The 26,737-nt window shown below is 43.3% G+C and overlaps 1 protein-coding gene across 1 annotated transcript in view; it reads right to left on the bottom strand.

The window, feature by feature from the left end:
• The window catches only part of LOC144761620 (uncharacterized), an 878,183-nt gene extending 853,021 nt beyond the window's left edge, over positions 1–25,162 (bottom strand). Inside the window, exon 1 of the mRNA XM_078646920.1 lies at positions 25,034–25,162. The gene's annotated coding sequence lies outside the window, so the exon portion shown is untranslated. The remainder of the gene's footprint in view (positions 1–25,033) is intronic.
• Positions 25,163–26,737: the final 1,575 nt, after the last annotated feature.

The following is a 26,737-nucleotide window of genomic DNA, read 5'->3' as shown; positions in this document are numbered from 1 at the left end:
AGAAAGTGTTGGGTTCTGTAGGGTGTCTGGTTAATATTCTGACTTCAGACACATTTGAGAAAGTGTTTGATCTGAGGGTGTAAGATTTACCATTCCTTCTCTAAACACAGTCAAGTGGGGACATTTATTGGATCATTGGAGGGTTAAATTCACCATTCCCACTCCAAACGTAGCCAGACAGGGGAAGGTGTTGGCCTCTCGGGAGATTACAATTACTATTTCCACTCTAATCTTAGCCACAATAGGGAAAGAGTTGGACTTTGCAGGGTGCCAGATTTACTATTCACACTCCAACCTTAATGATTTTGGTGAAACACTGGTCAGTTGTGCTGCCACTGCCACTTCCAGCTGTCCTGCCAGGTGAGCTGGATGGCCCTGACCTGGCCCTCTCACCCTGCCCTTTGTTGTCCATAGGCATGCCCCTTCCACCTCTCTCCTGCCCTCTATGATCCATTGTGCTACCACTGTTCATGCCACCTGCCTTGTCCAGGCAGTTTACTGCTATAGACCCAATACCCTTGTTCTCTGTTGTCTGTGTGTGTGCCCTCGCCTCTCACTCCTTCCCTCTGCACTCCATTGTGGTGCCTTTGCCGCCTGCCCTGCCATCAGCTTGCTGCCCCTACCACTCACCCTGCCTTCCGTTGTTCCTATGCACAGCCCTTGCTGACTCCTTTGTGCCCTCTGAGGTCCATACATGACAACAGACAGGAGACTCCCGATTTTTTAAGCCTAAAATTGCTTTCTTTTAGTAGTTTCCCACCTAGAATTGCCTGTGCTTCAACATAAGTGTGGGAGCCTGCTGCTCAGCAGAATGACTGCCTGATGGAATGTTAGTGTTTGGATTGTATGCATGCGTGAATCAGTTGGATGAAGGGCTGAGCAGCAGGGAAGCTGCTCCTGGTGGGGCTCCTACTTAGACTCTGACTTTACCGCTCTGTATCTGACTTACCTACCACCTCAAAAAATCTATGTGGTAAACTACCTTGCTTGGAGCGTCCTTTCTTCAATTCTACATTCTGGTACCAGAAGTGCTTAATTTCTTCAGCCTGAAGAAGCCATCATCGTAACGCTCAAGATAAAGGACTCTCTCCAAATGTAAAAGCTTCGCATTTGAAGTTTACTGGCACACCAAGCCCCACCAGTGACCAATCCACCGGTCGCCCCAACATTAAGTGGCAGTTTCTGCTTGGTTCCTGTTTACCTGCTGCCTTGTTTCCTCACCTACTTCTTAGGGTTTGCATGCCATCCTGCTTCTTTGGGGCTGTTCCTTCCCAACGTGCAGTTCCCTGGAGGTGTGTACCGGCTACCTTGCTGCCTGTCCTGCTACTTTTGGAAAGTACAGCCTGTCATACTTACCTTCCCATCACCATGGAATAGCGTCCAATTCCTGTGAATTTGGTACAGTTCTGACCCATAATGCAATTTCCCTGAAGTACTTACCTACCTACTTTCAGTTACTGCTTGCGTACAGAGGGTGAAACTACCCGAAGCTGCCAGTTTCTGCCTGCCTGCTTTGCTACCCAACTCACTGAATGATCTGCCCCTGTCTTGCTGCCTGTTTTGCCATGTTGGTAAGAGTGCTTTCCTGACCTTCTACCCTTGGACGGTGTAGCCCTGGGGGGTTTCACCCTGGCGCGGAGAGGCCCTTGCTCCATGCTGTTTTTTAGTGAGGAACTCCATGTCAGATGGGAGAAGACCCATTTTTAATGTGTTTCTGTCTGCCATTGTGCCAGTTTTTCACCTGCTGTGCCTACCTCTCTACACGTTTTTGGCCCAGCTGTTTCGACTTTTAATTTGCCTGATCTGTTGCGGACGAGATCGTTTTACTTTTTGCTTTGCCTGCCAATGCCGTGTATAGGTTGCTGATGTTTTCTCAGCCCTCGTGTGCAGGCCTGCACTCTGCGTTTGCCCATGTACTTACAACCTGTGACAGTTTTTTTTTTTATGCACAACCCTGCCGACATTGTCTGCATCCAGCTTTGGCAGTTTAACCGCTACAGTACATTTAAACATGGAAAGCGCGAGCATGTTTACCATCATCACCGGCATCTCGCGCTGTTCCTTCGTGACGTTCCCCTTCTCTATTTCCGAAGCAGTGACGTTCCTCATTGTTTCTGCATGTGCTGGACGTTTTCAAGCACGGTGACGCCAGGAGCCATCCGCCGCAGTGTCACCGTACGTCTGCCATCTTATGGTTGGATTAGGCCGTAAGCATTGAATCTTCAGAGTTCTTTCAGCTTTTCTACTTTACCAACCATATATTTTTTTTTGTTGAAATGTTTTACAATAAAGTTCATTGTAGCCTTTTCCTTTGCCAGTTCTACACACTTTCATTTCTGCAGTGGTTCCTCTTTTACCTTTGTGCTCTTGTACCTGCTGGCTGTTGTCTTTGTTTGGTTATCACATACTGGTCATCTTGAAGATCTTCATTAGGCTACTTTAAGGTACTGTGGACATCAGCATCTGTTTGTTTTTGATAAGTTCGGCTGAGATATCGCTCAGCAGGTTTTCTAAGTGACATTTTGGAACTCTGTAATTTATTCTTATAAGACTTACAAGACATTCTACTAAGAGGTTGAAATCTTACGTAAAACACTTAGAGCTGTTTTGTTTATTGTTTACAGTAGTTTCTTGCCTGCTTACTTTACAGTATTTCAATTTCGTGTGTCATATGCCTTAATTTTTCTTAGTTGAACTGCTTGTTTTCATCAGTCAATGATTTATTGTTGGTTCCGCAATATTTGTGTGTGAGTGCTTGATCTGCATTCTCCACACGTTTTACAAGGTGTGGTCTTTCTCCACACATTTTACACGGTGTGGTCTTTCTCCACACATTTTACACGGTGTGGTCTTTCTCCACACATTTTTGTGGTCTTTCTCCACACATTTTACACAGTGTGGTCTCTCTCCACACATTTTGTGCCGTGTGTTATATTCCACACTCCACACCTTCTACCTATTTTCTTTGGGTTAATTCTGCATTTCTTGTATTCTATACCTTACACCCATCTTATCTTGGGGAAAGTTCTCTGGTACATTTCCATTTCAGCTACTTTCCTTTTTCTGCGTATTCTTCACCTCTCTACTTACTTTTTCACTTTTATCTTCTCTCTAACACTCTGTACTTTCCTGTTTGCCTGGCCAGCATACATGATGTTAGTACTTGGTTTCCTCTTTAGTCTGTTGTACGGGGTTGGATTTATTTTTGTGTTTCTGTGGAAAGGAAGATAGTGTGATAGTCACTTGCACTTGTCTTTTATCTCACTTGATATCCACTTTACTTCCTCTGCTTGCTCTTTCCATATTTCATTTTCATGCCTTCTTTAAGTGTACCATTCACTATATTTAATTCTTTTATTTTCTTGCCTCTTTTTGATGCCTTTTAAAACTTCCTTCCTTTGCGTTGTAAAGGGGGGAGATATGTGGTATCCTGCTGCTCGGCCAGAATGACTGCATGATGGAATGTTAGTGTTTGGAATATGTACGTGCGTGAATCAGTTGGATGAAGGGCTGAGCAGCAGGGAAGCTGCTCCTGGTGGGGCTCCTACTTAGACTCTGACTTTACCACTCTGTATCTGACTTACCGACCACCTCAATAAACTACGTGATAAACTACCTTGCTTGGAGGGTCCTTTCTTCAATACTACAATAAGCCAATAGGGAAAATCCAGTCTCCTGATTGTTTTTCCAAAATCTCCCTCTTTCTAGTATCAAAATGTTAACATGTCATATAGCTGCCTTGCAAAATTAATCCCTTGTAGCGATGAAGATTCATGTTTGAGCTAACTTTAGGCAAACTAAGCACCTGACGCCATCTTTTACTGTGGCGTTTCAATGTACCACATGAATAGACTTGCAATTTCATGTCTCACTAGAATAAAACTAAAAAGTGTCCCACAGAAAAGGACAAAGTCTTTAAAAGACTGTTCTGATTAGAGTATACACATTCAAGGTTAAACTTGGCTGTCCCAGGGAAAACCATGCACTATACAACCTTTACTGTCCCATGTGCAGACGCTTGTTTGGGAGAAACTTCATGTAGTAGATTATTAGAAACCTGTTGAATGTATTTCTTGTCGCTTGATTTTCCATTCCTTACAACCTGTCGTAGACCACTTTGTCTATTATTTCTGAGGTCTTGAGTTGGCCTATTTCTTTTTTGTTTTCTTCTTGTTTAAAGCCTCAACTTCCAGCTCTACTAAAGCTACTCTCTCCTTAAGACTGTTTATCTTCTGGTCCATCTCCTCACATACTTCCTGGATTTTTGTCTGGTTCCTTTCTGACTTCTCAAAATTAGATCTCACCTCCCCCATCATGGTAGTCATCATACTTTCCAGACAATTCTTGTTCCTTTGTGGCATTATGCACTCCTCTGGTTTTTCTATACTTGCGGTGTCAGAGGTATCAGTTTCTATCTCTTTCTGATTTGATGCTTCTAATACAGCACACCTGTTGCTAGTGCTTACTTTTGTCATTTTTACCAATGTCTCCTCGTTGTATGTCTCTTTCTGTTTATCACACTGGGTCTTATTCTGGTATTTTCCCTCTTCCAGGTTTTCTTTCAGGTTTTCTTGCACTTTAAAAAAATACTTTATTGAGGGGGTTATCTATTGTTTTGTCAGACTGGGTGTTTTTAGTTTGGCCTGGCTTGCTCTAGATACCGGGTGTTGCAGCTTTCCAGTTACATTCGGTTTCCTCTTCTTTTTAGTGCTTTTTGGGACAATCAGGGGTGATATGCCTGTAAATTTTACTACTTCTGGGGGGCGTACTACGTCTGGTTTTTGCTTTGGGTGTCGGTCAACCAACAGGATAATTCTGCTCCTTAACGAGTAGATTAGGCCTTCCCCTTGTTCTCTTAATGACCTTTTTATATCCAACAACCCCTTGAGGAGGAGTTAATACTTTTGATGTAGCACGTTATCAGCCGCTTCAAACCACACCTGAATAGCACAGTCGAGCTGAAATTGCTGCACCTCCACTTTTCCTTCGGTTTTCAGTGCTGCCCCTCAGTTCTGGAAATGCGGAAAAAGAATGCCAACAAGAATGCCAACAATGCAGCATACAGTGCGTCATACACCGCTGCTTACTGCCGCCGCCACTGTCTCTTCCCTCCTTGACCCCGGAAGGATAGAACACTGCCTCCCGCGCTTCTCTGCCTCACCCCTCCCCTCCGCTTCGGAGCTGGATCGGATCTCAGACTGCGAGCCCTGATCCCTGGCTCCGCGTTGGACTTTGCGCCGGACCCCGAGGTAAAGTGTTTCTTAGCTTATTTCTCCCTGTCGTCTGTATGTCATGTAGTTTTGATGTAGGGACTGCACTCCATTATGAACTGGGTCTTTTCTGCATGGATCATTTGCTGTTGGGTGAGGAGCTCGCGACCGAGCCTCCTAGCCGGCCGCCATCTTTTCCGCTCCTTGGATGGATTCCTTGTCAGTGTTTCCATCTAAGAATTTTAAATGCACCTGAAGGCCTAGAAAGTGAAGATATTAAAGCGTTTGAATTAAGCTACTAGAGGACACATTAACATGGACAAAGACCGTTGACCTGGCAGAGGATATTCAGAGAGTCCACCGGGACCCATTTGGCAGGAACAAGATCAGAAAGAACCCTAGAAAAATCCTCATAAACTTCAAGAGCTACGCCCTGAAGGAAAGAATTTTGAGCGAGGGACTGAAACATGGTTTATTTCAGCTTAAAGATTGGTCTTGCAGAATAAGGTTGGATATATCCAAGACAACGCAGGAGAGGCAATGGCAATTAGACCAGTACATGCAGCAACTAAAGACATTAGGAGCAACAGTTCAAATGCGTTTCCAGCAGCATTAAGAATAATGTGGCAAAACAAAATGCATAATATCAGAGACCCAAAGGAGGTAGAAAACTTTATAGAAGAAATCAAAACACAAAAGTAGGATCAGCGTAGCATATTGTGGAAGTACGTAAGAAAAAAGGGGTGAGGAACTCAAAGAGGGGCAAAAAAGAAAATGCCCCAAGAGGAGTTAAGGGAGGCTTTTCCAGGGAGGGATAGAGAGGAGGGGGGACCACTAGAAAAAATAAACTTAAAAACAAAAAAGTGCACAAGTTGGGGAGCAAGATGGGGAAAAAATCTAAAAATCATGTCCAAAGAAAGCAAAATGAGGTAGAAAGAGCACAAAAAACCCATAACAACACCTGTAATAAGAACATAGGGAAACTGCAAACGAGACAAGGGAAGGTAAAAATAAAAAGGGGAAGGAATGTCAGTTAAAATAATATCATGGAACGTAAACGGCCTCAGATTGAAAAAAAGAAGGGTTAAAATATATGAGTACCTGAAAATAGTGGACTGCGACATAATAATATTGCAAGAAACACATTTGCTAAAAGAAGAATGGGAAAAGTTCCTTAAAAATCAAAAGTGGACAGCTAACTGGGTATGTACAAACCAGAATTGCATCGTAAAAGGAGTAGCAGTCTTAATTAAGAAATCAACTGGAGCTCAGATTGAAGAGACAGAAGTAGACAAAAAGGGTAGATGGGTAGTGGTGAAACAAAAAATACGCAGCAATAGATATACAGTGGTTGGATACTATGGCCCCAACCAGGACGATCCAGAGCCTCTGCAAAAATTGTACTCACAACTTCTAACTGCGCAAGCCCCAATAATAATGGGAGGGGATTTTAACATAATTTTGGACCTTAAAAAAGATCAATTCCCACCCAAACATGGTCCGAATCTACCAAAAATGAGGGAGTGGGTGAATCACTGTATTAAAGATCTGGGTATGGTTGATATATGGAGGGAGAAAGGAGGAAACCTCAACAAATACACATTGCAAAATAAAAGGTTGGGGCACGCATCAATGCTAGATTATTTTTTAATAGATAAGGGACTATCAGAAGCAACACAAAAAGTTGAACATATACCAGCTCATCTATCGGACCACTCAGCTGTGATCTTACATCTCAGTTGTAGAAAAGCAATGTATACACGTAGATATACAGTAGACAGGGGAATCTGCCTAGATGGTAGCTGCTTAGAAAATCTGGCAAAAGAAACTAAACAGTTCTTTCAAATTAATAAGGAAGAAACCTCAAGGCATACTGCGTGGGAGGCATACAAAGCCTATATTAGGGGCAAATTAATCAGCCTTGCGGCCTACAAAAACAAAACCAGAAGAAATAAGATCCAAGAATTAGAGAAAGGAATGGCAATCTTAGAGCTAGAGTTTAGTAGACCTGTGAGCCTTGAAGCAAAAACTAGACTCAAGGAGGAGAGAGATAAGAAGAATATAGAGCTGGTAGACTTCCTTGAAGTAATCTTAAAAGACAAATGGGATGCGAGCAAAATAGCTCACTACGAGTATGGAGAAGGATGCGGGAAGTTATTGTCGTGGATGCTCAAAATCGATGCAACAAGAAATGGGATAGAGAAGATCCAGGTGGGAGACCAAAAATACACGACAGAAGAAGAAGAAATCAGAAATGAATTCGTAGCATTTTTTGGTAACCTGTACACTGAGGAAGAACCACCCACGGAAGAAAAAATACAACATATGCTGTAAAAAATAGCCCACCCAAAACTCTCACAAGAACAGAGAGATATGATCAACAAAGAAATAACCAAGGAAGAAGTGTTAGGAGTGCTAAAGAACTTAAAGAAAAGTTTAAGCGGCAGACCCAGACTCACTCCCAAATGAATTGTACAGTCATCTGTGCGAGGATTTAGTAATTCCAATGACGAAACTGTTTAATGATATATTTCTAGCAGAGGAAGCACTACCAGACTCTTGGAATGAGGCAACAATAAACCTAATACTCAAGCCGGGGAAAGATCCAACAAGAACTGAATCTTACAGGCCAATATCTCTCCTAAATACGGACTACAAGGTTTACACGCAAATTCTAGCTAAAAGGCTTGGGGAGATTGCAGGCTCAGTGGTTCACGTAGACCGAAAAGGCTTTATTAAAGGACGGCACATACAAGAATTAACACATGAGCTTGTCCTAGCAATAGACATTGGAAGATTTCTGGAGAGAGATAGGTAAAACCGTGTCCAAGGTATTGGGAGTACAGGTGGACGTGAGTATGGATTTGATTATTTTTGGGAAAAGTTGGAAATTGGCCCGGGCAAACAAAATAAGTAAAGATAAAGAAAAAATCTTGTTTGTCTTAATATTGCTAGCGAGAAGGGAGATTTGTATTAACTGGGTAAATAATTAACCACCAATGCTCAAAGAGTGGATGACCTCTGTCCAAGAATAAATAAACTGGACAGGAGTGGGAATAGGGGGAGAGCAAACAAATTTTGGACAATATGGGAAAACTATATGAATAATAGCTAATTACACCATTAGCGATGCAATTGTCCAATGATTTAAAGCAATGCAATAGAACACTTCAAGTGGGAACTTGAAGGAGTAGTCAAAGTGACTAGCTCACCCCAGAATCACTACTAAGGTGGAATGGACATAAAAGGGGCTTGAGAATACTTAAGGAAAAGGGAAAACGAGAATTATCCACGCATCTGTTGCGGTTAACCAGGAGAAATCCCAGAAGGTCGGCACTTCTAAGTAAACTAGGCACCCGATTCCTCCAATTCCAAACTATTGCTTTATGAAGGACAAAAAAAAAAGAAACCTGTTAAATGTATCTAGTTGTAATGTTTCTGCCTCACTCTATTCTGATTGGTTCAAGAGCTTTTGACTCAAGTACTGCTGCAATGAATGTATGAAATTCTTTGTTTAGAACCATATAAAAGAGTGTGTTTTCTTGATGTAAAAGAGTCCCTTTTCCTTAACTTAGAAGCAGGCCTTGGCGGGGTTTGTGGTGTCACACTCTTCACGGAGCTCCGCTAAGTGCCAAACAAACTCCGCCATGCTACATGGAGTTCTGTGAGCGGTAGAGTCCGGTACGCTGTGATGTTCGTGCTGATTTTTAGCACCAGAAGCTTCTCCGTGCTGTAAAATAAGCTGCTTCTTTCTGCTGCTCCAATAGATTTTCTGCTTGAGTTTGTCAGGTTCCTCAGTGTGAGTGGCAGCATTCTCAATGCAAGCGGTAGCGACCTACTGTGACCGCCAGCGTTCAGAAATCTCACCGGGATTTGGCCTAGCGCACAATTTCTCTCGCTTGCGCTCACCAACTTACCTCTGGCGAGCCTCACCAGTGAAAAAACTCCACTCCACGTCTCTTCGCTGAGTTTTCACAACTCAGTGCAGAGTGGGCAAAACTGCGTACTCCGCCATCGGAGAGGAATTCTTCTCCCACCCCTACTTAGAAGGTGAATCTATGCTGGATTTCTTTCTCATTTTATACTCTATATTTGATAATCTGAACTCTACTGAATTCTTGATTGATTCCATACCTTATCTGAGCTTTGCGCTCTGATTTATTGATACATTTATTTGACTGCATTGAAATAACTCCTGTATCCTAAAATCTTAAAATAAACCTTTTAAGGTTAAGACTTAATTTTCTGTCGTTTTCCTAGGACCTAATGTGTACTACAGTTCCATCAATTTAAATTGTCATCTTTGATTGTCTTAAATTGAAACGAGTCCAGTGGGGAGCACGAAAGTCCATTGAGGGACTACACCACTCCTGATCCATCAAAGCATGCTTTGGGGCAAGATTGAATGGGTTTTGCGCATCGTCACATGTATGAAGGTCTGTTATGCTGCTACTGCCCCACCCACCTGCTTGCCCTCATTTTAGCTTTCTAGAGCACCAACCATAATTGATATGACTGGAAAAACACCACACTTTGTTAATTTCTAAAGCAAATATTTTAAGTTTTACAGTTTGGATTCCATCAAGGTGTCTTTAGGTATGCCACACTTTGATCATGAATGCAAATGCCAATGCTCCAATTGTTTAGTACAGCAGTGCTGGAAAGTGCAAGAGCACACTGGAGAGATATCTGACAGACAGACTGCTGCTAGTGTTGAAAGTATGTGTTTCAGTCTTCATGTCATAATGATTTACTAATAGGAATGAAAAACATATTTCAGAACTCATTGAAAATATGTCTCATTTTAGCTTGGTACAGCACTAACCATAATTTCTATGACAAAATGAACACTCATAATTTTGATACTTTTTAAAGGAAATGCATTAAATTTTACAGTTTTGCATCCATCAAGATAGCTTCAGGTGTACAGCACCCTGTTATCAAAATCGAATTTTAGCACCCTCGTTTTTCATTAGAACACTGTGGGAAACTGCAGTGGACCACTGGGGAATCAACTGAGAGGCTGGTGTTAAGTTGAAAGTACATATTTTAATCAGGATGTCCATCAGTATTCGCACATGGCTGGGAATATAGTATGAAAATGTAGGAAACATGTTCTCATTTTAGATTCTGAAACATCTTTCATGACCTTTATCAGAAAATAATGAGAGAAAACAGTTTTCTGTCAAACATGGTTAATCAAATCCTAGCAGAAGATCAGCATATTCACAGGGTAAAATCACCTGACATTCACCATAATGCATTTCAATGTGGTACATGACCCCAAGTCTTGTAATGCCTGCCGCAGCATGTTGTCTGTGATATGACCAGCCAATCAGGCTGGGTAGGTCTCTTTGGGACACTCATATATGCCCCGTGTGGTCAGGGTGTGTTCACATTGTCCCCTTATAACTTTTTTAAATCATACACATAAAACAGAGACAATGCTCCTAAGTCTTGTAGAGGCTACCACAACATATTGTGTAGATTATGGCTAGCTGATCAGGGCTGACTAGTCCCTTTTAAAGAGGCCAATCGGAACATATCTGGAAAACCAACATTCCAGATTTACCTATTTTAACCCCTTCATGGCCATCCTGATCATTTCTTTAACTGCAATTTTTTCAAAAACAGCTATACACATTTACACCAAATAACAAACAGCATGCTTTCAGAGTAAATAACACTCTTCCTGTGGAAACTCTGACCTAACTATGAGTGTACAATAGCAACAGCTACTATGTAATATATGAGGCTCAGCCTATGGCAACAAATATCACCACCACGTGTATAAACCTGATGGGTGCAGCTATGCAGCAGGAAGAAAAGCTGGTCTAGATCAATGACCTTTTATTGGGCCAAAATTATCTCATGAGGGCTTTCAATGACTATCAGAGAGACTAAAATGAACTCCTGAAGCATCACCTAGGTGTCCACAATTTACATTCAGGGGTGATGCAGGATACCTACAGAACACTGTCTGATTTAGCTACCACTCTCTGTGGTCAAGCACCAATTGCTTCCAGCTTGGTCTCAGAAACTTCTTCAGCTGCCCGCATTACGGAAAGTGCGACACAGTTGCACTATGAGCCACCTATCACCAACTCTATTCTTGAAACTCAGGTTGCTTCAGGGGTCTTTAGATGGGATAATTCATCCGGCCCAGTTGAGGACACAGTCAACAAGCCACCACCAGAAAGCGGAAAAAATGATGTCCTAATATGAGTGTCTGTACTATTCACTGTATTGACATTACATCCACATATTTTCTATCCACTCATGGACTGTTGCCTGGAAAAGCGTCAAAGCAATTGATAGTTAATCTTTATTTTTTTCAAACAAGACACACAATAGCTCCTTTTCAGAGAATGTTACATTATTTTTATTTTTATTTTTTCGGTATGAATAACAAGAAATGATAAAAATAATGTGCATTGTGAAATTAATCTACTACAATTTTAAAAATGATGCATCATTTTTTAAACATGCATATTACGTAATAAAGTTCACAATTTTAACACACTGTACTTGGCTACACATAATATATATTTCATCAAAAATCAAAAGATAGATGACTAGCATCTCATTATATCAAAGGTCAGCTAAAGTGACTTATTTAAAAAGTAGACAAAACCTGAAATGAGTATAAGGCATATTGAAAAATAAAACATAAATCATTATGACAATTAAATTAATGTAACAAATCCACCTATTGTGAACATTTGAAATCAGCGTTGCTGTCAGAAATCTGCTTTTTCTCCGTGGTCAACTACTATAGTTCATGTTTTGCTGGACCCTATTTGTTGCTGGTTTTAAGACTGCGCATTCTGGATGCTACTGTCCATTGCCCAGTGCAAGTTCTCTGACCCTTTTTTCTAAGACCATAGTATACGGTGCAGTAATACACCAGCGCATTAAATGTTAACTGTTACCTGTGCACTGCACGCGTATAGTGTTATCCACTAGTGTGACAAATGAAAACATAGCTTCAGGCCTTCCATTGTAGCCTAACTGCTGCAGTGTAAAACCTGTGGTGCGACCTGTAAAAACCTCCTTTTTAAATCTTAGTAAGTCACCCCTACAAGGTAGGATGTAGGGTATTTAAAAGTGGGACATGTAGAAAGTTAATGTTACCATGTCCCTACAGTGACAAGGCCCAAACTGTTAGCTTCATTGTGGCAGGCTTTGCTGTCCTATGTGGAAAACTAGAGTGTAGATTAAAATACTAATACTGCTAATGTGGCACAGCAATAAAAATAATGTAACCACTATTTTAGTTAATAAAAATACAATTCAAGTGTGATGTCGGATTCTCAAAAAATATTAAGGAAAGGTAACTTTTAGAAAGTTTTCTTTTCCTGCCTGAAGTTCTTCAGGGCTAAATTGCATTACCTCTTCGGAAACTTTCAGCTTATGCTCAGTTTAGTATGGGTGTGACCGAGGTGTGAAATACCTCCCAGGAGCAAACAATAGGCTAACCTGAATGGACAGAGATGACTCCTCTGAACTTCAGAGAATATTCAGTGTTGGGGCGGTGGTCATCCTTTGATGCCACACTGGTGAATCCTGCTTGACAGGTCTTCTGACCACAGAAAATACTTGAGAATACTTAAAAGGGAGAGAACATGAGACAATTCTTGCATATCACCTATCTAGTTGCAGAAGGACCCTTCTTTACTCCAACCAGATGTCTGGCTCTCGGTTTGCTGTGGGTACAGTACCTGCTTCAAATGGATTTCAGATTTAGATGTAGGAGAACACTGGTGATTTCACTGTGACACTTCCACATAGATTCTCCAGCACTCAGAGCCCACGTTTAGTGTGGCAGAACACTTTCACCATCTTCAAAATATTCTGACATGTGGCATTGCAAGTCTGTTTGTGGTAAGGCAAACAGGAATTACTTATAACAAGCATTTGCAATACAATAGGTCTCGCATTGACAAGAGATTAAGGTATTGGCAATGTAATAGCTTAAACTCTTGCAAATGTGAGACCAATTGCATCACTAGCGCCCATGCAGGGCTTTTACATTTGTGAAGGCCACATCCCTTTTTTCAGTTAAGGTGCATCTAAAGAAAGGGGCGTGGCCAACATTAAAGTGAAACCGCTGCATGGGGGCTTTGACCCAAATAAAAGCATCTGTTTGTCAAGTTGACAAACAGATGGGTTTTTTGGGAGAAAAGTGCCATACCGTGCTTTCACTTTAATGTTGGCCACACACCTGTCTTTAGATGCAGCTTGTCTAAAGAAAGGCTTGTGACCTTGATGAATGTAAAAGCGCCGCATGGGCGCTAGTAAACGAAAATAAAAAGTAAGTAAGTAAATGAATAAGTAAGCGTGGCTACTATGCTTAAAGCAGACCGCACTACTAAAATAAACAAATAAATAAATAAATATTAAATCAAGCGTGCGCCTGCCAAAAGTACTTAAAATAAAAACTGTTGGCGTGCTGCCCATTAGTGGTTGGAATTGGGTCAAATCATTTAATGAAATAGCGCTCACAGCCAAGATAAAGCAGACCGTGTAACGAGACAAGTAAAAGGCCCAGTCGTTATGAGAGGTAACAAATGCAGACAAGGCGGTACCAAGGAGAGACTAACAAGCCTAATAATGAATCGCAAGACAGCATTTAGGAAAGACAATGACACAAGCCAATAAAAAATATGGGCGGAGCGCAAAGTCCGTACTCGACTACTGCATGCTTCACGGCAGCGCATGCGCTGCCCAGGCTCGATCTAAAAAGAGAACAATGTGAGTTGAAAGACAGAGAACAAGAGGGATATGAGTGAAGGAAAGTGAGAGAGCAAGACCGGTATAGAAAACAGGGAGCTGGAGATAGACGATATACATATGAAAGAAAGAGAGATATGAAAAGGTTTCAGGCTTGAGGAAAAAAGTCACGTGGGTCTCAAAAGCAGACAGAGCAGTGAAAAACACAAAGTGTGAATAAGGTAAAATTGTGCAAACAAAAAAGAAGAAAAACTGAAAGATTGAAAGAGACAGAAAGAAATAAAGCAGAGGAGTCAAAGGAGTGAGGGAAAGAGAAACTGCGATGGGCAAGCAAGACAAGGGGAGAGGAGAAATTAAAATTGAGGAGATTCAAGGCTAAGGAAGTCTTAGACATAGGGACAGACTGCAAGTGAGGAAATGGGGGAAAACAAAAACGGACAAAGAAGGCAAGGAAAACAATTTACCAAAGCTGAACAAGGAGAAATGTGGAATGGAAATATTGAACAGTGAGCAAAAGAGACAGAGTAAGAAATAAATATATAAAAATAAAACATCCGGGTGAAGAGGACAGAGTAAAAAACAGAGACTCAGAGAAAGAAAGAATGCATAGATATGTGAGAGAGATTAGGAGGTATGAGAAAGTGATAGACGGAGATAAGTTTAAGACAAAATTAGAAAAGTGAGTGGGCACGAAAGAAAAAGACAAGAGGCGTCAGAGAGAAATAACAGACAGACACAAAGGGAATGTGAAAGAGAGAGAAATGGTGACCTGAATAAAGAGATAGAGAAAACAAAAAGGAAGAATGCTGGTTGCTGAGTGAAAAATAAATGTAAGAGAAATAATAAGAAAGAAAGTGAGTTAGAGAGAGAGAGCAAGAGATGTAGAAGACAAAGAGGGAAAGAAGATACACATAATGAATCAGCGGTGAGACAAAGCAAGCCAGTGGAACACAGAAATGTGCATAAGGCAGACATTTCAGAAAAGCAAAGAGAGAGCTGGACAAATGGAAATAGAGAGAAAAGGAAATCAGAGGAGTCAATAGTGAGGAAAATGGGATTGGCAGGACACCGGAGTTGTGAGGGATTTGTGAGACAACATAAAATGAAAAAGAAGAAACATGTCATAGAGAGAGGAGAAACTCAGAAGGAAAAAGGAGAAACTCAGAAGGAAAGAGAAACATATGTAAATAAAGCGCAATAAAGAGACAATTTAAGAGTTATGAGATGTGGTATTTTTCAGGAATGAAGATAGTGGCTCACCCCAGCTGCTACTTTCTGATTGGAAAAATTAGGCCTTCTAAGAAATGTTTCATAAGACATCTCTCTCCCTCGCATAGGTCCAGTTCTAACCTACTTCAGGCAAACCAGTAACATATGGTATGAAACATTTCTAAAGATACAGACCAGAAATGGACTAAGGACTGCAAAAATGCAACATTTATTTTACTTGGCAAGCCTGGTCGTGTCCCTTCTGAGGAACCAGTGGGATTCTGGGACAGCAATGTTTGACTTACAATGACCTCAGGGCACAATTCATTTGCTGGTCCTACTACCGTCAAACATGGTTGTTGTTGTTGCACGTTTAGCAAATGATGTCAGATTGAAAGCTCGTTCATTCACCGGATTTGGCATTAACGTGAGAGGGCCCTAGCTGTGAAAACAGTCCACTCTTGCAAGCTTACGGACTCAGATAAGCCAGATAAGCCACCACAAGGCTGAGATGTTTTGTTTTTCAAAAGTAGTAAAGATAACCAAACGTTTACTGCTCAATTCAAGTATTAAACTGGTTCAGGTAAACCAGTGCTTTCTGGAATTTGTCGTCTTCTTGGTTCAGTTCAAATAAACCAACTGGACGAACGCCCCTGAAAATAATGCTTTGGAAAACGATAGACTTTGTTTCCCGAAATTGTGTTATGGTGACTTGAGGTCTTATGGTGACACTAGTACTGAATGCTGCCTATAGAAATCTAGTACAGTTGTGACTGAAATCCGTCCTTGCGCTTTAAGCAAGACATTTCATATCATACGAGCAAGCCCCGTGAGATGTGACAGTGTGAATTCAAACTGCTTCGTCACGAAAGCTTCCAAAACGTGATCAAACGATGCAAAAGTTGGGAAAGAGAAAGTGCGCATGGGCCACTGAATGCAAAAATGGAGAAAGTGAAAGGGCGCATGGAGCACTGAATGTAAGGAACCCACGTCCTGCAGTAGGGCAAAACCCATTAACGTAAATAGTGCAAACTGACTAAATAAGATGTAACGTGTAACATCAGCTGCTCCCTATTGTACCCAGGAAAGAAGTTGGCTGATCTCCTGGGTGGCTACAGCGCAACAACAAGCTGCAGGAGACCTTTTCTTGGAAGCACCCAGCTGATCTTTGGCAAGTATACCTGGACTGTACCCTACTGTTGGCCTCTACCGAACACCCTGTGAGTCTATAAGTGCCTTTCCTGAAGTCTGGTGGGGGGGGGGGAGGTTTACAAGTGTACACAGTAAAATGTTCAATTTCTTACACTTTTAGTGCTATTTGATCAATCTGCATGAGTGGTGGACAGCAGGCAAGTTATGCAAGGGCACCTATTTCCGGTTTCATGCAGTTCAAATGGAAGGTTCAGGTAAGGGATAGGAAAACATTTTTATTTGGCTAATAACTTTTGCCCTGTTTGATGGATATGCACAATATTTGGCAAAGACTTTGAATATTTAGACTTATCTTGGTTTTCTCAATTTAATGTATACTCATCAAAGAAAACAGGCCTCAAGAGAGTTACACAAATGTTCACCTGCTAGCCAATTTTAAACTGGGTCATGAAACCACACAACATTTTGCAGCCCTTTAACAGCTTTCTGGTGGCGGTGCCATGTTTTAAACAGATCTGTCATGGAGTGTAACAAAGCTACAGTGGGACAGTTGCAACACAACTGTTCCCTTAAAGGTGTTCTGTTGTGACACATGAAGTTAAGTGTCATCTCCATCTAGACCTCAATGGAGTTTACAAGCGTGAGGTCACTCGGAGAAGTGTTCTGTAAACTTCATGGAGTGGGGGACACAAAAGGCGGGTGTGGGAATACAAAGTTCAACACTGGGCAAAGGATGTCAAATGTGGGCTTCTTCATGGAAAGGGGTATGGTCAAGCATTTTAAACAGCCCTTTTTTTTGTCCTCATACATGCCATCGGAAAAAGCTCTAGATGGGATTTCTCCACGCCCTTCAAACAAGCCCTTTTTTGGAGACCACCCTTATGGTGGGCCCGAAAGAGAGGTAGAGTCTTCCCAGAGGTACGACTGTATCCTGGTCCCACTCCCGTTTACAACACCTGGGAGACCGCATGTAACTAGGGAGGACCGGGCCGACAGACCTACGGCATAATCATCGGACTGATCTTACTTCTCTCTCCAAACCTTTAGAGCTGCGCAGATCTTATTGGCACTAGAGTTATCACAGGCCATCTCAGATTTACTAGTCATGATGATGTTCTTTAGGTAATCTGCAAAGGAAGGGGGCGCCTCCAGCTTCCAAGCTCTACAGATTTCCCTCCTCGCAATGATTACTACATAGAATGCAAACTTCGAGGCTAGAGCATTCATACAATATTCCGGCAAAAGACCGTAAAAAATTAGTCTTGCACTTACTTCAATCTGCATGAGCAGCACATCCTCCAGGAAACCCCATACCTCAGTCCAGAAGGGGCCGATCTTCGGGCAATCCATAAATATATGCAGTTCATCAGCAGCTGGATACTTACATCTGGGGCAGTGGTAGATCGTCGCAGACATCTTAGATAGTTTACCCGGAGTCCAGTACATTCTATAAGCAGTGTATAGATGATTTCTCCTGAGATTAGCTGGTTTAACCACAGCCTGTAACATAGAGAAGGAGTCACACCAGAGTTTCCGTAAATCATCCCCATTTTCGAAGAAGGCACTGCCCCAGCGTTTCCCCAGCTCTAAATCTAGACGATCCCCTGGATCTATAAGGGCCCCATACCAGAAGGACACTTCACGTTTCCATTATCCCGTTCTAGAAATAGAGTCAATAGTTGTACTCAGATCTTCATTGCTCCACGACAGTGTTGCCCACCATGCAGACAATTGATAGAACTTAAATCTCGTCAGTGTCCCACTGGTTATATTTGACAATGAGTCCCAGCTGATAAGTTGTGAATCGTTCTGGAGATCTCTCCACAACCTGATGTCTGCTGATCTAAGTGGTAGCTCATCTCTGCCTGTTCCCTCTCTCCCAGAGGCCAGCACTACAGGGCCTTCATGTACTGACTCTAAGCGCAGCAAATCCGGGGAACCATCATCGGTAAGTTCTAAATCTTGTGGATTTGACTGGGTAGGTGCTTGGAGGGCAGGGGTAACAATAGCAGCAACCGTGTCGGGGGTAGGGGCATCCAGCTGACTAGCAGGACTCGCAGTATCAGTACGATTTTCAATTTCCTGGATCCCCACAAGGGGGGGAGAAACGATTCTTGAGAGAGATTGAGGGAGGACTTCTTCACGGGGCTGGGACTGGTTCCTTCAACCTCACGGCTTGCTCCATTATCTTAAAATAAGATTTAAGTGATGGAGTAGACTTTACGGAGGGGCAGCCAACCTTAGGCCCTTTGGACTTTACGGTACCCCCTGACTTAGCATTTTTCCTCATACGGGGGGGTCGTAGGTACCACTCTTTTCGAGTCCTCTGTAGAATCCAGAGTGCCCTTGATTTTAAGCCCAAACTGGGTCTGGGAGCGCAGCTGGTATCTGATTTTTACTAAAGCGGTCCCAGGAGGAGACACCTCTTTTTTCTTCCACTTCCTGCTCCCCCCTAAAGAGCACAACTCTCCGGGAATATTGATCCCCCCACTCAGAGCCACATCTAATAGCAGGCCGGAAGACGGAGCAGAGTCCGGTGCCAAATCGGATGGAACAAGAGCCATACACCTCTGCTCACCGCCGTCCGATAGCCCGCTTACCAGACACACACAGGGAGGAGGGGGACACTGTGAGACCGAGGCGTCTGAAATTAAGCGCTGCAGGGTACCTCCACTGTTCAGCCCTCGCGAGCAAGTCCGTGTGGCGGCAGCCAGTATCCGCGTCCAGAGCCTGGCTCAGCGGCCCCCGAAGCCATAGTAGGTTACCGGCCCTCTCTCAGGCTCCACCTCCGCCTCCCGAACCATCCGGACCTCCCGGCCCTAGCGTCCACCGTCAGCCGCTACCTCCTCCGCAGCACCTATCGGCGCCAAATGCAGCACAATCTCGGGGAAAAAGAAGGAAGAAATCGTATCAGGTAGAGCAAGCCATACGGAACCCATGCAGATGCCACATCCTTACCGGGCAGTTCTCAGTACGCCGCATAGCCATGTAGCAGACGCTATGCTGCTCCTGAAGCTCCCGTGACTGGCGTTAGCCCGCCGCCATGTTCCTCCTCCACCGCCCAGGTGCTCCCAATGCCTAGCATTTTAAACAGCCCTTTCAAAGATGGTGGTCTGTCCAGAGAATTCTATCCAAAGTTCTCAATCCAAGATCATAACATTTCCTGTTTGTATCATATGTAAGGAGGGATTACAAGTGATGGATGTGTCACAAAACTTTTTGTTCCCTTATTTCTCTGTGCATTCTTCACTCCCTTGCTAATATTTTGGTCCATCACACTTGCTTCTTGAAGTTATTTATGTATTTATTTATTTCGCTTTTTCTATAGCGCGAACTGACCCAATGTAGAGTATCAGAGGGCTTTACTGTAGCATTTCGACAAAACGAGACATTAAGGAAAAAATAAAAAATAACATCGGTCATTACAGTTTTACACTTCAGTATAGCATATAAACATATATACAGTCAGTAGTTAAATTACCATAACGCAGCTAAAAAACAAAGATAAACTTGTGTAATATCCCAAGGTTAGCGGAGCCATGAACGCAAATGATCAGTTTATAGACAGAAGTTCTGCAATAATGTCTCATGGGAGAAATTTGCTCATATAGTACGATTTTGCTTCCTTTTTGAAAGTTACGATGGATGTAATTCTTCTGATGTTTGTGGGAGTGCGTTCCAAATTCTCGGTGCTGCTCCTGAGAATGCTTGGTCATAAGTCTTTTTCTTGCAGAAGCGAGCCGGTTCCAGAAGTAAGTCTGTTTTGCTCCTAGAGGATTGGTTACCTCCGAAAGCGTGAGTTTCTGTGCAAGGTAACCTGGAGTTTTGTGGTGTATTCCTTTAAGAGTGATGCATGCCATCTTGAATTGTATTCTTGCTTCGAAAGGCAGCCAGTTTAGCATTTTCAGGTGAGGGGAGATATGGTCAAATTTTTGGGATCCAGCTATCAGCCCTGTGGCTGCATTCCGACATGCTTTCAATGGGGCTATTGAGATCTTGGGGAGCCCAGCCAAGGTAGTGCACCCATATTCGATGCTTGAGATGACCAGCGCCTGAACTGCTGTTTTAAGGTCTGTTTTGTTCAGGAAAGGTTTAAGTTTTCGCAAGTAGCTTAGGTGGAACCGGGCGTGTTTGCCATTGTATTGATATGTGCTAACATGTTCAGGTTTTTATCTAGAGTAATTCCCAGTGATTTGCAGGAGTCAACAATCTTTGGAGTACAATTTAGAGCAGTGATAATGTTGGACCATTCTGCTGTCTTTAGTTTGCGTTTCTGTGATGTAATCAGTAGGAATTCGGTTTTCTGAGGGTTTAGCTTCAGGTGATTCTTGGTTAGCCCATGGAGGGTTCTTGATAGTGCTTGGTTCATGGTCTTTATCTCTCCTGTTGATGCGACCTTGATGTACAACTGAGTGTCATCCGCATACATGTGGAAAGCGATATTTGCTTTTTGTAATATTTCCATGAGTGGTTCAACGTATAAATTGAATAGCGCTGATGAAAGCGTTGATCCCTGTGGAGCTCCGATTGTATTACTGGTTGGGCCTGAAAGGGTTTGGTTGACAATGAATTTTTGTGATCTGTTCTCTAGAAAGGAGCTGAACGAATTAAGGACTGTACCCTCTAGGCCCATTCTGTTTTTCAACCGATCTAGAATTTTGGCATGGTTCCCCGTGTCGAACGCTGACGATAGGTCCAGCAAGATTAAGAGGCAGGTTTCATTGTGGTCAAGAGCTAGCAACGTGTCATCTACAATGTGCAGAATTGCAGTTTCTGTACTATGGTTTGGACGGAAGCCAGATTGGCAAACTTTTAACAGGTTGAATTCAGAAATGTGTAGACTCAGTTGTTGTTGGACACATTTTTCCAGAACTTTGGCTAACATGGGAATGTTAGTTACAGGTCTGAAATTGTTTGGATCAGAGGGGTTCTTTGTTGTTTTTTTTAACAGAGAAATGACTTGTCCTGTTTTAAGGCAGGCCGGGATTTGTCCTTGTGATAATGAGGCATTTATGACCTTCGTCCAAAATGGGATTAACAGGTGGTTTATGGTGGAACAGTACTTTGCTGGTAGGGGATCGTTATAGTGGTTGTTAGGTTTATTGGTCGACATGATCTTTGAGATGTCTAATTCACTGACCGGTTTAACACCTGACCATCTGGCATGGTTTTTAGGTTTAGTTCATTCTTGTTGATCCAGTTCTTCGCCTCCCGTATCCTTCCTACTTTCAATGTCCTTGGCTGCTTTTTTGAGTTCCCTCTCCAAAGAGTTAGCTCTGTCTGTAAAGAAGACCGAGAAATCATCACTATTTAGGCTATTTATGGTGTTGACTGGTGCTACTTTGGCTGATTTATTAGATTGTTCTTTAAGTAGATCGAAAAGTTTCCTGGGTCTGTTTACTGCATTATCCAGTTCTTTCCTGAAAAAGTCTTTTTTAGATTTAATAATGCTTTTATTGTAAGCTTTCCTGGATTGTCTCAGTAGGGTTAGGTGGGGCGAGGAAGGGTGTTGTCGCCATTTGCATTCTGATAGTCTCATTGATCTTCTTTCTTCATTAAGGGCATCATTGAACCACGTTTTTTTGACTTTGTCAGAGAACCTTTTCAGTTTTAAAGGGGCTATGTCCTCGATAATGCTTGTCATTGTCTTGTTATAGTGCAAAGTGAGATCATTTATGTCAACCATGCTCTTGGGTGCTTGCAAATCTAAAGTACAGCATGCGGCCATGTTATCCATATTAATTCCTCGAGTGTCACTGGTACATTTTTGGGTTTAATAGCTTGTGAAGATGATTTGGTTTTTTTGAAGGGAATTTTGAATGTGATTTTATGGTGGTCGGACCAATCACAAGGTGTGATTACAATATTCTCTATCGCTTTCTCTTTAGGTATGATCCAATCTAAGGTGGATCATTTGGAGTGTGTGGGGAGATGACAACCTTGGACTAACGATTGGTCTGCCAGGAAGGTTTTAAGGATGGTGATTTGACTATCTACCTCATCCTCCCAATGAATACTAAAATCTCCTAAGCAGTGGCGTCACTAGGGTTGGTGTCACCCGATGCGGGTAACTCATGGTGTCACCCCCTCACGACTTACCGCATGGACCTCCTCCGCTCCGAGTCCGCCAGTGGACACAGATGGCAAATAAGGGGACCATACAGAATCCTTAGTAACGTTTGTAAATTTAGTTGCAATATTTACAAAGGCCATAGAGGAAAAATTTAATTCAACAAGGTCGGAGGTAAAAGATTGTAAGAAGTTAAGAACTAAGAATTACATAGAAAATATGCTACTGTCTTTTGTATTTTTATTTTAACATTAAACTTTAAATCCACCATACTGATGTTCAATTTAGTTTACAAACCAGAGCAGCCGTTGAAATATTTAAAAAAGTACTAAATGGCACAGAATCATGTAAAGTATAACTTTCACAAACATATGGGTTTTTATAATAATAATTAGACTGTAGTCCACTCCCTCCAGACACACAGCCCCATTAGGTGCACAAGCTTCTACTACACACAACATTCACCCCATGGAAAGCTCTGCACAGAGATGTCACTCTCTCCAGAGAACCAAGTCCCATTATGTTGTCAAACTCGTACTATGTACAGCTTTGCCCTGAGCAGAGCTCTCTACGGAGAGACCACTAAGTACCCAAGTCCCATTAGATGGTTAATCCCCCTACTACACATAGCATTCACCCTGTGGACAGCTCTTCAAGAAGAGCACACACCCTCCAGAAAACTAAACCCCATTATTTTGCCATGGCCTCTACTGCATATAGTGGTCACCATGTGCACAATGTATCATGGGGAGACTTCTTCCGAAAGACTCTCAAACCCTTGTTAGGCAGTAAAGGCTCTACTATCATGTACAACCTTTGTGCTGTGGACAACTTTTCATGGTGAACTCACAACCTCCACACATGTAATCCCCTTAGAAACCCAAGCATTGTACAAAGGTTTAAACGTATTAACAGTACAGAAGCTATTGCAAATTTAGTGTCAGAAGCATATAGCAAACTGTCACACTCAATGGACGATGTCAGCAGTGAGGTCATCAGTGATGTCATAAGAATGTAATTGAACATGTGATGAGTTATGAAATTATGTGAGGTCTGACTCATGAGCAGTGCATGGTGAGGTTCTAGCTACAGTTAGCTAAGGATTTTTAAACAAATACCCTTTAACATTTGGGACCTGTGGTTTTGCTTCTTCATATTATTTCCAATGGGAATTAAAATGGAAAATCGTTTTTAGACTTCCCTTTTTTTTGTACCAGTACCACGTTTAACAGATCAGTGGGAAACTTTCTAAGAGCCAAAGCAAGAGAGCTTGTTTTTTGGAATATTTTGTGCAGTCACACAAAAATAATGTAGAAAAGACGACCAGCTCTCTTCTTGACACGTCTCTTTAAAGCTGACTGCTGAAGCTCTCCTAATTTAAAGCACTGACTGTCTGTGAAGACTAAGAGTGCACAAAAAAGGTAATTCACCCGCTGAATTGTCAATTGCTGTTTTCGTGTGTCGGAGTTGGAAATAAGGCAGCCGACCTCTGTTCTCAAATGGCCGCCAGCTCCCAGTGCTGTGCTTTTAATCACTGTGTGGGCATCTCAGAAGCGATGCTTCCGAGGCCTGACTCACACTCCCAGAATAGAAATGATTAAGCGCTTTACACGAACACTAGGTGACATTATATACTCTTTTCATTAGGCACGGGGAGATTGAGTGATTTTCCCAGGATCACAGGATGTTGAGCCGACGCCGAGACTCTAGCTGTTTCCCCAGTTCCAAGGACAGCCACGATCCACCCAAGCAGTGTTTTAAAGGGACAGGTCCTCCTGCCCGGTACTAGTACCTCCTGCGCATCCTACATGTGAAAGAAACAGTGAGCACATACACTTCTCCGCCCTGCTGCACTGCATTTGCATTTAATGGGGAGTGCTGGCATTTCTCAGGAACAAACAGGTGCTCTAAAGAGTGAGTATCTGCTATATTTGTTTTTTCCACTTAAGTTAAAGCACTGCTCCTAACGAACACTGCGGTTGGCAGGGGACCTCCGGGCAGCCTATCTCTTTTCAAGTAGCAGCAGCACGTCAGAAGTCTGACAACTTAAGCACCGCCAAGGACAGCCACAATGTAAACCAAGTGATGCAGACATTGCTTTATAGAGCCAGGCATTCATGCTGTTGTCGAAAGTTTGTCAAACTCGCACCATCAACCAGATTGCTACAGCTTTATTCAAAGTTCAAACATGTGACTCACACTCACACACACATGTTCGTTGAACACCTTCTCGTGAGCCCATGACTCGTTCTGAGCGTTATCTTCCGTTCGAAGATTAAAGCATTGTTATATCATATTCTAACTTATTCCATGGTAGAAGCGTATGTTAAATCCATTCGCACATATATCTTTTACCTACACGCCGGGGGTCTTCTAATTGCTAACCTGTGGTGCGTAATTTTTTGCTTAAAAAGCGGCAAAAGGACAAGGGTGACACGCTCTTGCCGACTCTCTTGCCTACGCTCTTGCCTGTGCCTGGTCTGTCTTCTTGGGCCGGGCCGGCCCGGCCTTGACTGTCTGGGAGTATGCGAATCATGCGATTATTGCGATTTGAATCTAGTGACTGTGTGCCTGCCTGCGGCCTGCCCTGGCTGCAGTGCCACATTTCTAATTCTAACTTCAGTAAGTTCATTCTAAAAATGATATTTCTTTCTCTCACCGTCCGTGACCGACTGCCTCCGGACCCAAGTCAGTCCCAGGTAGGCCACTGACCCAAATTTGAAGGGGAGACGACGGCGCTCCTCCGCTCGCGATATCAAAGATGGCTCAGGCTGCTGGCACGCATTAATTCTTTATTTCTAGCAGCAGCGCGCAGCACTGCACGCACTTCCCTGCGCTGCCGTCTAGTCTCCTCCCTGGCACGTGACCGCGGAGGAGCACAGCGCGCAGGGGCTGTCCCAGGGCCGTCATTGGTAGTGCTAAAGATTGACGGCCCTGGGACCCAAACTTACGCTGCGCATCCGCCTCATCATCACCGACAGTCCGACACCACCAGTGCGTGCGTGCGTGGCCTGTCACGTGCTGCAGTGCACACTCACTGCAGAGTATAATATTTTTATTTGTACTGCAATTTTTAAGCAGGTGCGCAACTCGGTGCGCTAAGACAAAGTTGCGGCGCGGGCGGCGGCTTCAAGGCTTGCACACAGTGACAGATGCACTTTATAAAGCACTGGCAGGCAGCCGCAGCACAGAGAGGTACAGTGAGGCTGAGGCTGGCTAACAAACCAGATTGGTGTCAGTGTCACCCCATGATGGGGTGACACCCGGTGCGGTCTGCACCCCCCGCACCCTCCTAGTGACGCCACTGCTCCTAAGAAGATATCGTTAGACTGCGGGTTAGAGTTGGTGGTAATGAGCCCTCCACTTGATCTACTCGTGATGTTCCTATTTGACTCTTTCCTCTTTCCAGACATCAGAGGGAGTTTGGTGCCTTGACACTAACTACTGTATCATCTTTATCTGATTTACAAGATTGACAAGGAGGGTTTTTACTATTGGTGCTGTTTTTCTATCAAAGTGGGACATGCTTAACGGGCCCCAGTTGACACCTTTCAAGTATTCTATTCAGTGCATGGTGTCAGAAATTGGTTTTACACCTTAAACAAGGATTTACTCATTCAAACTTCTTTGCGGGAGTACATGTACTTAGTGGGGTATGCTGCTACTGTTGGAAGAGCCAGGTCTTGAGGAGTCTTCTGAAGGTCAGTAGGTCTTGGGTCTGCCGTAGGAGGATGGGGAGGGTGTTCCATGTCTTTGCCGCGAGGTGGGAGAATGATCCGCCGTTGGCGGTCACTCTTCAGATGCAGGGGACAGTGGCGAGGGCGCGGTCTGAAGAGCGGAGCTGGCGGGTGGGGGTGTAGAAACTGAGTTGGCTGTTGAGGTACGCTAGTCCTGTGTTGTGGAGCGTCTTGTGTGCGTGGGTGAGGAGTTTGAAGGTTATCCTCTTGTTGACAGGGAGCCAGTGCAGGTCTCTCAGTTGTGGTGTGATGTGGCTGCGGCGAGGGATGTCGAGGGTCAGGCGAGCGGAGGCATTCTGGATGCGTTGGAGCTGTTTAAGGAGTTTGGCAGAGGCTCCTGCGTAAAGGTTGCGTGCGTGGTCGGGGGGGTGTTGAAGCTGTTCCTAGTGCAGTCGGCCACCAGGAGTCGTCACAGGCCGAGGGGGTGGCTCCGAGGATGAGAACCTCCGTCTTGTCCGAGTTCAGCTTCAGTCGGCTGTTCCTCATCCATTCTGTGATGGCCTTCATTCCTTCGTGGAGGTTGGTTTTGGCGGTGTGGGGATCTTTGGTGAGGGAGAGGATCAGCTGGGTGTTGTTGGCGTAAGAGATGATGTTGAGGTCGTGCAGTCAGGCAACGTGGGCGAGTG

Source organism: Lissotriton helveticus, chromosome 6 (assembly GCF_964261635.1).
Source record: "Lissotriton helveticus chromosome 6, aLisHel1.1, whole genome shotgun sequence".
Lineage (NCBI taxonomy): Eukaryota > Metazoa > Chordata > Amphibia > Caudata > Salamandridae > Lissotriton > Lissotriton helveticus.
The sequence above is the reverse complement of the archived record's forward strand: the minus strand, read 5'-3'. Positions and strand labels throughout refer to the sequence as shown.